General features: G+C 54.4%; 1 protein-coding gene across 1 annotated transcript in view; it reads left to right on the top strand.

Annotated features, from left to right (window-relative positions):
• The window catches only part of DNAH8 (dynein axonemal heavy chain 8), a 13,985,216-nt gene that overhangs the window by 5,835,884 nt on the left and 8,135,941 nt on the right, over window positions 1–13,391 (top strand). The window lies entirely within an intron of this gene.

The raw sequence follows: 13,391 nt of genomic DNA, 5'->3' as shown, positions 1-13,391 counted from the left end.
TGCCGGCAAACATTCTCGGGGCGCATAGAGGTCCGCATAATAATCGGCGAAGCTCTCAGCGATGGCCAACGGGTCTGAAATTGGCACTCCATCAGGCCCTGCTACACCTGGGAGAACAAGGGACCTAGTCGCCCCTTGACACAGTCGATGCAGGAGTTGCTAGATTTGTCTCCCCACTGGTAAATCCTACTGCGGGTTGCCTACCATGCCTGACGAGCCTCATCTAGCAAAAGGAAAGAGAGTTCCTGTTGCGCCAGCAATAATTGGCGGCGGGCCCGCCGTCCCCCCCCACTTCCACTGCGCTCTTCCAGTTCCAAGATCTTCGCCTCAGCCCGCACAAGTGAATCCCTACGTGCCCTGCGTGCCGCGGCACAGAAGGAGATATCAATCCCACGGAGTGTGGGCTTCATCGCCTCCCACAGAGACGCCGCCGTCGACACCGTCCCCACATTGTGCTGCAAATAGTGATCTATGGCGTCTCCCATGTGTTCCTTGTATTTTGCCTGCTGGAGGTTCCAGACAGAGAGACGCCACCGGAATGGGCCTCGCATAGGGCCGACATGCAGCGTAATGGCGACCGGCGAGTGGTCTGAGAGCCCCCGGGGGAGAATATCTGCCGCCACCACCCTGCCCGCGTCGTTCCGGGACACAAAGATAAAATCGATACGAGAGAAGGAGTCATGGACCGCCGAGAGGTAGGTGAATCCTGGGGTCCTGCCATGCAACCGGCGCCATGGGTCATCCCATTCCTGGCCCATCATGAGGGAATGAAGCTTGGTGAGGTTGCCCCCAGCCGGGGCCCTATCGGGCCTCCGCCTGTCAAGAGCCAGATCCAGCACATCATTCCAATCCCCACCCACCACCACCAGCCCCTGTGGCATATCCGCCCACACGGTCACCAGCTTCTCAACAAAACCCCAGGACAGCGGCGGCGGGGCGTATACACTCCCAAAGATCACAGGCTCACCCCACACCTCCCCCTGTAGAAAGAGATATCTACCATGTGCATCACTCCACGCTCTAACATGAATGTAGGGAACTCGCCTATGAACCAGCACCGCCACTCCCCGTGAACCTCGCACAAAACCTGCATGGAACACCTGAACATATCCAAACCGTTGGAAGCACAGCGCTTTCGTCCCCATGAGGTGTGTCTCCTGGAGCATCAGGATATCCGCCCCAGCACGTTTGGCCTGCTTAAGGATGGCGCCACGCTTAATCTTATCTAACGCCCCTCTGACTTTCCAGCTCACAATGCGTAGGGACCCCGAGGGACCCTGCAATCTACCTGTATCGGCAGCCATGGCAGAGCATCAGAAGCCAGACAAGCCCCAGCTGCCCAGGACGTGCCACACATTGCGATCCCAACCCACGATTAGACAGTGCGATAAGAAAACAGCAACAAATCCCACTACAACCCCTGCAATCCCCTCCCCCCACCCCGTACCTCAAGGACAGAGAAGTACCTGTCGCGGCAGGCAGTGCCAGCAGACCCCAACAGGGGGTACCACCCCACACCCACCAATGGATCCCCAAACTACATCCCATCAACCCTTAGCCCCCATCCCTTCTTGGTAATACCAACCAGGATGGCAGCCCATACAGAGCTCCCCTGACCGCTGAAAATATATATCCAAGAGGCATGAATGTACATATAAAAAGAGAATATCAGTCCGCTGGTGTCTTCTGTTCCATTGCTAACCCCCCGCCCGCCAGTGCGTCCCCGGACCTAGATCGCCTCCTGGACCTGGAGCGGCGAGACTTCTTTACCCGGCCACCAGGCCCGCCACGGGTCACCCCACTCGAGGAAGAGTCAGATTCCTTCCCAGGTGGCGAGTGAGGGCGCAGCCGCACCGTCTCGTCCGTCCAATTGAACACCTCCTCCGGAGAGTCAAAGAAGTACGTGCGGGAGCGGTAAACAACCCGTAATCGGGCCGGATAAAGCAGCCCTCCGGAAAGCCAACAAAGCGGAGGTTGTTGCACCGGGCCCTTCCTTCCGCGTCCTCGACCCTAGAGGCCAGGCCCCGCTGGGTGGTCTCCAGAGACGCCACTCGTTGTTGCAGGGTAGTCACCACATCCTCTACCCTCGATATCCGAGTCTCGGTTTTGGTGATACGAGCCACAGCATTACGCAGGTCCTGGCGCAGCAGCATTACGTCGGAGCCCACTGCCCCTATTTTGGCGTCCAGGGCGTCTCTGGACTGGGTGATAGCCGCCAGGAGGGCAGCATTGTCCGGCACAGCACTCGGGGCCCCGGCCACCGCCCCAGTGGAAACCCCCGAGCCCGCATATTTATCAAGCGTGCTCTGCTTGGAAGGCCCTCCACCAGGTTTGTCCCTTGTCATGATGGGGCAGGCAGACCCCCGCAATCCTCCGCCCCTCAAAAAGCGCTGAACCAAGGCCGTGCAGCTCGATTTAACTGCCGAGGCGGCTGTCCAGGAGCCCCAGCCAAGCGGCTCCGGGCAGCGCGGGCCAGGCAGCCTCACTCCACCTCGTCCAGCTGGCGGACGTCTGCGACTCTCCTAGACCACAGGCGACGGGAGCCCCATAGGGGCGCCTCAGAGTCACTACCCAGGCCCCGGTACCACTGCGCCTCCCGGGCCATAGATCTCACCGGTACCTGCACTGGGCCTCGTGTACACCCCAGGGAGCCGACAGGATGCGCCTCCAGGCCATCCACGAAGCGCTGCGAGCGTCCCGGGTCACCCTCCGAAACCCCCACACGGGCCGACTGCACCGCCGAACCCCCCGACAGCCCCAGAGCAGGGGGGGGAGGGGGGAGGAAACCTCCAAGCTCGGCCACAGGGAGCAGATTTACTCACCCTGCAGTTCTCCCATCAACGCCGCATCCCGTCTCAGCTGTCGTCGCCAGGCGCAGTCCCCAGTGGGCTCAGCGGTCCAAAGCGCAGGGCGAAGGTCTACACACAGGTCTCCACAGCCTCCGTCTCCCAACGCAGAAGCAGATCCCGGCCCCACCTGGGCCAACTCAGCAGCGTACAGGAGAATGCGACCCTCAGCTTGCCCGCATCAGACTCCACGCGGGCCCGGAGCTCCCCAGATGCAGGTCCAAGATGGCGTCCCCCCGGCGAGCGCCGCCGCGTTCCACCGCTCACTGCACTCCTCGGACCGACCGTCTGTCTATCGCTAGTGGGGGGGGGGAGCCCTCCAACGAGAAAACAAATCGCCTCCGGTCGCAGGAATCACATGCAGCGCCCCAGGCAGGGGCGCTCCCAGCCTCTCTGCAGCTGCCACTCGGCCGCGGAACTCGCCCTCAGGTCCGAACTCGAGGCCACGGCCCCAACTCCGCCTCCAGGCCTCAGCCCCGACCCGGACCCGTCGCAGCCACCGGGTGCCGCTCCTGGCCCCAGGTCCCGGGAAACAGTAACGCTGTGCCTCCCAATCTTCCGCTGTGGCAGGCGGAAGGTAACTCGGCCAGGGGAGCAGGATAACGGTAGGATAAATGTCGGGCTGGACGGAGCTCACTTAGAAGCCGTCCGCCATGCTGGCTTGCCAAGCCACGCTATCATTGCGCCATTTTGGTGAAGGAACCTCATTTGGTCTGCCTATGGTGTCTGGAATATGACCACGACTCCTAGTCATGCTCCAACTACCAGGCCATGGCACCGAAGGCTTTGAGGAAGTGGTCCCTGAATCTGCTCACAGCTCAGCACTTGGCGCTATAGCAGACTCCGTGGGGATCATGGTCCCAGTCGAGAGGAAGGTCCCCACACCACTCCAGGAATTACAAGTCCTCTGTGTCGCACTCAAGATTGTCAGTCACTCAGGTAAGAGGCACTATAAACACAAGAAGTCTACGTGATGGGGGAACATCGGACTTCAAGGCCTTGTTCTTTGGAACCTGTGTCTGGGCCTACTTCGTGCTTCTCCACTTTTCCGGGAGCCGGTGCGACCTCTGCTCAACCTAAGGAGTTTTTTTAGGCCATGCGTCTCATTTTTGAGTGGCCTAACCCCTCCGGCTTACCTTTGGGCCCCGCAGGGTCAAGGGGGGCCCATCAGGTTCTGATCCATCTGGAGATGGATCTGGACTGGCGCCAGTCCTACCACTGTTACCTTCTAGATGCCGGCCCTCCTGCTGATGCTCCCGGCGATGCTGGCGCCCACCGGCAGCACAGCTCCATTCTTATTGATGGCATCTCATCGGAGACAAGGCAGACACTCTGGAGTGCTTTAGGGACTTGTGAGCTACAGTCAAGTCCTTGGGCCTTTCAGCTGCCTCCCGTCCACGGTCTGCCTTTTGTTCATTTTGTGGCTACAGAAGGAATTTCAACCATGCCAGCCCAACCCCAGCCACTGAGCCGCATAAGTTCCACAACCCCTACGTGGACGACTGTGCAGTGCATTCTGACCCTGTGGGTTGGGTAGCCAGAGGTCTTGCTAACTCACCACCCCCCACCCCCTTCCTCCTGGCATCTTCAGCCTCCAAGCCCTCCTAGTTTTGCCCTTCAAGAACATGGGCGTCAAGTTGGTGGCAGGATCCGCCATCACCTCCACCGCTGCCAAAACATTACTTTGGACAGGTGGATGTAGGAGGCTGGCTCAGTAAATAGTGTCCACCTATGGTAAGGCACAGTGCACTGAGTCCAGGCAACCCTTAGTGATAGTGTGTAGGTCCCTGATAACAAAATATCACAAGGGGTAGCTATGGAGACCAACTAAGGCTTGTTCAGGAGGGTGTAAAATGGGTACATTTACCACATAGTCCGTCAGCAAGCTTTCACGCAAGAAAGAACCACACTAGTCTTTATAAAAAATACTACAGTATCTATTCACACAACACTTCTAACTAACTGTGTCTATCTCCTACCGGAAGACATCAAATATGCACAAGAAATACTTCAAAAACAGGTAAGTAGCATAGAACAAGCATTTTCAATGCAAGCTGTCTCGCCTTTGGGATCTTATAAGTGTATAGCCATTCAGTATATTATTGCATATTTCTGCAATGGACTGTGTGACACTAATTATAACTGCTTCAGACGTTTTGGCAGTGAACATTGTATTTGAGCTCTTATGAGTGGTTTGAAGAATAATACATTAAATTATTGATACACTTTAAATAAATGTTTAAATAAGTGGAGTCTACAAAGACGTTTGTGTACTTTGTGAAAATTAACAAGTATGCTCTGTAGTGTTTGAGGTGCACACAGGAAGAGAAAGGCAGATATTGTTAGAGCAGGAGGGCGTGCTTTGGGGAACAGATGTGTAATAGGAGAGAGGAAGGGATTAACAACGGGAGGAGAAATACAACAAGAGAAAGAGTGGACAAATTAAAGTGAGAGAAAAGAGAGCATATGAATGGGGAGAAGTGATGATTCTTATTGCAGTGAGGGTAGTGCCCATGCGAGGCAGTTGTCACTTTGTTGTCACTGAAACTAGGACAGGTACCAGTGCATGGAAAGTTTCCATTGCTATGCCAGTGCAGTATGGAGCGCCTGTAAGCTGCTGAGGAAGAGCCTGGTTAATCATGTCACCACATGGAGGCAGAGTAGGCAAGCTCGCTGGTGTTCTGCTCGTGATCTCTGTAATATGTTTCACTCTGGACTTCATATGAATTCGCAGCTCAACCTCCTGAGCGTGTAATCAGTTGATTTATCTCCTGCAGCACAGCATTCTGTTATTTATGTAAGGGAGTCTGGGTTTATCAGAAAATGGCTGTAGTGGCGTGATTACAAACAATCATACTGGTAATAACATGCTGTAAGGGGCGGAAGGTGTTGTTGGGGAAAGACAGAGGGAAATTATCTGACCTGCAAGCAGTGCCATGGAGTTGCTGTAAAGCCTTAAATACATAAACAGCTATGCTTGAATATTTACAGTACCATCACACAGTACATGGACACGCAGGAAGACACAATTAGGGGGCCTGTTGATTTTAGACAGTGTAGCAACATGGGAACTTTTCTTTCGTAGGAATGTGGGGTATGCGGCTGGGGGAGGGTAAGGATACACGAGAAGCAAACACTGCTCAGGCCAACGTGTGTTTTTAGCAGGCTGGCTTTATTAAAACAAGCTATACACGATAAGCCCTGTACATTGGTCACACGGTATACGAATCTAAGTAGAAGGGCCTAAACGTAAAGGGCAGTGTACACCTAGGGCAGGCAGGCTGAAGATGAAACTGTGCATACGATATGGAGCATAAGGCAGGCTGACCTAAGCAGTTTTAAACAAGCCAGAAGCGGTCAATGTGTCGAATTCATAAATACACCGGGCACTGTGTTCAGTTGGTGAAGCAGCCGGCGATGGGTAGGGAGTGTAGGAGAGTAGGGTCTGCAATCCTATGATCACCCAGATTTTTTTGCTTTTGCTTCATTGGTTTACGACTTTCCCCGGCTGTGGGCCTGCCGATCAGACCCACAGCCTAGCTGTTCTCTCTCTAAATTAACACACATGTACATTAGGTGCATCCACTAATTGGAACTGGGCCGCCTTGTCAGTCCCTGTCTCAGCATACCACAGGTATCCAGGGCATCGGTGTACCCAGGGCCTACCAGGGGCTGCAGCATGTATTATGCCACCCCTGGGATGGCCGCCCAAATCTGACACAACTGGCTGCGCGACAGCTGGGGCCACGTGGTGTAATCACCCGTTGCTGTAGGTGTAGTATTCCTACACCTAAACCCTAAAATGGACACATGGATTCCTATCAGTCACTCCTATAGCAGGCCTTATCAATCCTGAAGGCAGAGTGCAGGGAATCATGTGGGACGGTGCTCTGGCGCGAGCTGAGCCCGTCGACGGCTTGCGGAACCAAGACCTAATAGCCGTTCCATGGTGACGCGGGCCAACTACTTTTAATGCATTATAATCCTTGCGGTTATTTGCTAACTTTGGCATCGCATCACCTGTACATGTCGAGTAAGGTGTCATACGAATGGGAATACGAACCCCTCGCCAGTCCTGGTGACGGGGTTAGCATTCCCCCCTTTTAGAGGGACACGACATGGAAGTAACCTTGAACCCCGGTTAAAGTTGACTCAAGCCTCAGCATCACAAAATGGATGCTGCCACCAGACACAAGTCTGACCTCCTGCTGCTGGGGGACCTTCCAGCAAGGGGAGCTTGGACAAAGGGTTTCCTGTCAAGGGCGGTGTTAGCACCGTCCCAGACAGGGTTTGTGTATTCCAGGTAGGCAGGGCTGAAAGGAAGGTGATTGCAAGTGGCACCCCGGTGCTCACTGTGCATAGCCCGGCTCAAACCAGTTTCGGGGGCACACCAGCCCCTGAGCTGGCGCGAAGCCGGACAAAGGATAGGGGTGTAACCACCCCCCTCCTGGCTCCACCCATAGGTAGAACCTAGTCACGGGCCAGCCCCTTTTCTTAGAATAAAGGTAGGAGCGAGTCCCCTTCCCAAATTGGATAATCAGATAATCGGATAACTCCGAATCACGAACCACTTTCCACGAAAGGAACTCTTGACTATTTCTGAAGACTCTCCCTTGTGGCTAAGGAGTAGCCACCCTGCACCAGCAGGCACCACCTAAGCGCTTGCGGTTTGCTGTACGTCTCTCCTACGGATCAAGACTGCCCAGCTCGACGAGACCCGAGTCCCTGCCATCTCTGACCTTTTACCTGCCTCATCAGCCCAGCTGCGAGTCGTAGGTGTGACGAGACCTGCGGGACCGGCCATCTTCAGAACCTGCACGACGCTTATCTAGCACTCCCACAGAGGGACCCTCGAGTGAGTGCACCTAGGGTTTGAGAAGCCCTAACCCCGAGCAGCTCCAGCATCGAAGTCTGCCTCCCCAGCATCTCCGAGATCTGCGTGGGGGCCCTTCCGCTCCTTGCTGTTCACCGCGTTGTCCGACCACTTGCCGACCGGCTTGTGGCCCTCTACACGACGCGCCAAGATTGTTTTCATCACCGGTCTGGTTGCTCCAGACTGGCTCTTGCTTCCCTCCAACAGAGGAGTACCACGGACCCTCCTGGTCCACTCCCGACGCCATCTTGACTCCCCCGCTTGGGTTGCCACTGCCAAGATCCGCTGCCCCTGCCTGGGCTCAGCATCATCGACAGCAGACCCCTTCGTGGGACAGCTCGCCCTCCATCCTGGTCGCCGCCGCGCCTCCTGGTCCGAGGAACAGCCGAGTCCGACGTCACCCACTCACCTGGTCGAGGTGACTTCAGCCGGTACCCTCCTGGTACCCACACGATCGCTGGCTAGCGGTTGAGAACTGAGTCCCCTCTGCTTTCAGGTTTCCTTCATCACCGATCCAGGCTTGGATCGCTCCGAACATCGTCACTGGTCGCCTGCCAGCAACTTCTTCTTTCAGGCTCCTGAGACTACACGAGGACTCCCGACATCTTGCCGAACTTCACGCAGCCGCAGCCTCTGGGCTAGGTAACTTGAGCATTTCAGTGCTCCATCGCAGGTTCGCTCTACAAGTGTCTAGTTCCTTTTCCGTTTAGTCCCACTGATCGGAACACTCCGGAATCAGTACCTCCAGACTCTATCCATTCGCATTTCCCTGTAAGTGTAGATGGTTTCCCGTGCCCCTCGGGCATTTGTGTAAATTGTGCAACCAGTAGTATTTTCCTAAGAGTTTTGTATTGTGCTTAGCTCCCTGACTCATAAAGAGCCAGGGTAGTCTTGTTATAAATAAATATCCTTTATTTTCATAACAACTTGTGTGGTGTCCTTTCACTTGATGTTCAAGGGGTATATGTGATGGTAAACAGCTGGCTTAACACGCCCTCTAGAGTTTAGCCTAAGACTGCTCGTATCCACGCTACTAGGATAGCTGGTCTATAAGGTTGACTTACAACCAATCATCAATAAGGGTCGTTTGGAATGATACACAGTGATCACTAGAATAGTGCACACTACATATCAGGCCAACTTCTCACATTGGTGAGCAGCGGTTGGGATTTGAGCTTGCTGTTGTTTTACCACACACGTATCCTAAGAATATCGCAGTGAAAGATCACATAAGTACCCAGGTACATATAACTTAACTTAGAATACTCCGAGTTCTACTGAACCGGCTGTTGTAGTGTAACAGGGCTTAGCACACCCTGACTACAACTCTTAGCAAGGGATCAGTAGGTAAACCCATAGTGTAGGTAGGTGCAACACTTACACCTCACTAGAAAAGCATGTCGGTCCACGGAGAGTCTGCAGGGACTCCCTTAGTGGTCAGTGACCCTCCACAGGTCGTGTCACGATATGCAACTCTTAGCTTCAAGGAGATGAGACAACTGTGTGCCTCCAGGAAGCTAAACCAGGGTTCTAACCCTACCATCGCAATACTGATAGGTCTCTTAGAGGCGTACGATGCTAGGAGGTCCTCTAACCCAGGTCCCCCCAGTGCAGATGGGAACATGCCTCCCTTAGAGGGAACCCTCGGTGACCCAGACCTCGACCTCCACACAGAGGAGGAGGACGAGGACGAGTTATCGGGAGACGAGGCAGACAAAGGTCCAGTGGTAGTCGGCAGGCTTACAAGGACCAACTTAAGCAGGCATGAGAATGGAACTGGGGGAGCCCCGGGCCCACGCTCAAGCAGGCTTAACCTTGGGAACGGACGAGCTAGGTCTCTCTCCAGAGGCTCTGGCAGATCGGTTCATACACATGTCTCTCAGGCACCTTCTCAGAGAGGAATGACTTCCCCTCAGAGGAGGGAGCATGAAGCGAAGATGCGGGAGGTCAATCTGAGGATCGAGCGGGAAGAACTTGCCCTCGCCAAAGAAAGACTTGCCTTAGCCCGAGAGCAGAAATTAAGTGGGTTAGATCCCACTGGTGGCAGCGTTCTCAATAGAGAGAAAGACAGGGGTATAGACACTAGACACCTGAGTAAAATAGTGCCCCCCTTTAAACAAGGGGACGACATCCACAAGTGGATAACTGCCTTGGAGAGGGCCTGCACTGTCCAGTGCGTCCCCCCAAGTCAGTGGGCAGCTATACTGTGGCTTTCCTTTGAAGGTAAAGGAAGGGACAAGCTCCTCACTACAAGAGCTGAGGATGCTAACAACTACCAAGTCCTGAAGAACACACTGATTGATGGGTTCGGCTTAACCACGGAACAGTACCGGGTGCTGTTCCGAGACACCCAGAAAATTCAGTCTCAGGATTGGGCTGACTTTGTCGATTGTGCCACTAAGGCTTTGGAAGGCTGGTTGCTGGGTAGCAAGGTTACTGATTACACAGGATTGTACAATCTCATCATGCGAGAACAGATTTTAAACAACTGTCAGAACCAATTGTTGCATCAGCACCTTGTCGACTCGGATCTGACCTCTCCCCAAGAATTGGGAAAGAAGGCAGACAGATGGGTCAGAACAAGGGTCAAGCAGAACCAGAATCAGAACCAGGGTGGTCAGAAGAAAGCAGACCAAAAGGGTAACAAGAACGAACAAAATGACCAGAAGTCTTCGACAGGTCCCCAACAAACCAAAGAGGGTGGGGGTCAGGCTTCACAGAAGAAGAAGACTCAAGAAGGCCAGTCAAAAAGGTGGTGCCAATACTGTAAAAGTAAGACTCACTGGTTTAGTGAGTGCACCAAGAAAGGAGGGCCAACTCCTACCACTGCAGCCCCTAAGGCACCTGCGCCCCCTAGTACAGTCAGCAGTGGTAGTGCGCCTCCCAAGGCATTAGTTGGGTTAACCTTGGGAACCGAGGGGAGTGACGACCTAGTCGGCACGCTCACTCAGGCCGTCCTTGTCTGTACAGGGGATATGGATATGTCCCCTGATGCCAGTCCCAATACTTTGGGCAAATACAGACAGACACCTTTGATAAATGGAAGAGTGGCTCAGGCCTACAGGGACACGTGTGCCAGTGTCACCATGGTGACGCCTAACTTCGTGGACCCTGGACAGATCATGCTAGGTACCAGTTACCTAGTGACCAATGCCAGCAACGTCACTACCAATCACAGTATGGCAGTTGTTGATTTCTCCTGGGGAGGGGTAAGTGGCCCGAAAAAGGTTGTGGTTAGTTCAGACCTCCCCGTAGAATGTCTGTTGGGCAATGATTTGGAAACGTCACAATGGTCAGAAGTGGAGCAGAGGACTCACATGGAAATGTTAGGGTTGCCAGCACATGTCCTTGCTGTGACCAGGTCACAGGCCAAAAGATGCCCCACTGAACAGGTGCTGGATCCTGGAAGAACGGACCAGACACCTTCCAAGAAAAGGAGCAGTAAGGGTAAGGCTTCGCCTTCCCCCTTGCCCCAGGTCGTGGATCAAGTCTCCGAGGAGGCTGACCTTAAAGAACTGAGGGAAACTGAGCCGCAAGAGCTTGACCCGGGCCGGTTGAGTTTCTGGGCTCAGGGGGACCCTCCAGGGAAGACCTGGGGAAGGCACAGTTAGACTGCCCCTCACTTGAACCCCTCAGACAGCAGGCCGCTGCTGAGGCTGCAGGGAACGCCACGGGTACCCACAAAGTGTACTGGGACGATGGACTCCTGTACTCTGAGGCAAGAGACCCCAAACCTGGTGCGACCAGGAGGCTGGTCATCCCCTTGTCTCTGAGAGGTTTCCTTCTCACCTTGGCCCACGAGATTCCCCTTGCAGGTCACTTAGGCCAGAATAAGACTTGGGACAGAATTGTTCCACACTTTCACTGGCCCCACATGTCCGAAGATACGAAGGAGTTTTGCCGCTCCTGTGTCACTTGCCAAGCCAGTGGTAAGTCAGGTGGCACGACAAAGGCCCCCCTCATACCACTACCAGTGGTGGGGGTACCCTTTGAACGAGTGGGGATCGACATTGTCGGACCAATGGAACCCCAGACAGCATCAGGGCACAAGTTTATACTGGTGGTGGTGGACCACGCCACCAGGTATCCTGAAGCTATTCCCCTTAGGACCACTACGGCACCTGTGGTGGCACGGGCCCTACTTGGAGTGTTCTCCAGAGTGGGCTTCCCTAAGGAGGTCGTCTCAGACAGAGGTGCAAACTTCATGTCGGGATATCTGACTGCTATGTGGAAGGAATGTGGTGTCAACTACAAGTTCACCACACCCTATCACCCACAATGCAATGGGCTGGTTGAGAGATTCAACCGGACCCTAAAAGGGATGATTCACGGACTACCTGAAAAGCTTCGGCGGAGATGGGATGTCCTGATACCCTGCCTCTTGTTCGCCTACAGAGAGGTCCCGCAGAAGGGGGTTGGCTACAGCCCTTTTGAGCTTCTGTTCGGACATCCTGTAAGGGGACCCCTTTGTTTGGTAAAGGAAGGATGGGAGAGACCTCTCAGAAAGCCGGCATCAAACATTGTGGACTATGTGCTCGGTCTCCGCTCGCGGATGGCGGAGTACATGGAAAAGGCGTCTAAAAACCTTGAGGCGAGCCAAGAATTACAGAAAGCTTGGCACGACCAAAAGGCTGTCCTGACTGTGTATCAGCCTGGACAGAAGGTGTGGGTGCTGGAGCCAGTGGCCCCAGCAGCACTCAAAGACAAATGGTCTGGGCCCCACACGATCATTGAGCAAAAGGGAGAGGTCACCTACCTGGTAGACCTGGGAACTCCCCGGAGCCCCCACAGGGTGCTCCATGTAAACAGGCTCAAGGCATATGTCGACAGGGAGGGCATGGGCTTGCTCATGGCCACAGATGAGGGACAGGAAGAGGAGAGTGACCCTCTCCCGGACCTGCTCTCTCAGAACCCTGACGATGGGTCAGTAGATGGTGTTGTCTTTTGTGGCAGCCTCTCTGGACATCAACAAAAGGATTGCAAACAGGTTCTTCAATCCTTTCGACATATGTTCTCTCTGACACCCAGTCAGACCAATTGGTGTACCCATGAGGTCGACACTGGGGACAGTCTACCCGTGAAGAGTAAAATCTATCGGCAACCTGATCACGTCAGAGACTGCATCAAGACGGAGGTGCAGAAAATGTTGGAGCTGGGAGTCATTGAACCCTCGGACAGCCCCTGGGCTAGTCCCGTAGTGCTCGTGCCGAAACCTCACACCCAGGGCGGTAAGAAAGAGATGAGGTTTTGCGTGGACTACAGAGGTCTCAATGCGGTCACTAAGACCGACGCCCACCCGATACCAAGAGCAGACGAACTTATCGACCGGTTGGCCTCGGCCAACTACTTAAGTACGTTTGACCTGACAGCTGGGTATTGGCAAATCAGGTTAGCTGAGGAGGCCAAGCCCAAGACAGCATTTTCTACCCCGGGTGGGCATTATCAGTTCGTGGTAATGCCCTTTGGTTTGAAAAATGCACCTGCCACCTTCCAAAGGCTGGTGAATCGAGTTCTCACTGGGTTGGACGACTTCTGTGCGGCGTATCTGGACGATATCGCTGTCTTTAGCTCCACCTGGGAGGATCACCTGGTCCACCTGAGGAAAGTGTTAGAGGCCCTGCAGAAAGCAGGCCTCACTATCAAGGCCACCAAGTGCCAGATAGGGCAGACAC

This window comes from Triturus cristatus, chromosome 6, assembly GCF_964204655.1.
Source record: "Triturus cristatus chromosome 6, aTriCri1.1, whole genome shotgun sequence".
Taxonomy (NCBI): Eukaryota; Metazoa; Chordata; class Amphibia; order Caudata; family Salamandridae; genus Triturus; species Triturus cristatus.
This window is presented reverse-complemented; position numbering and strand designations above follow the sequence as displayed.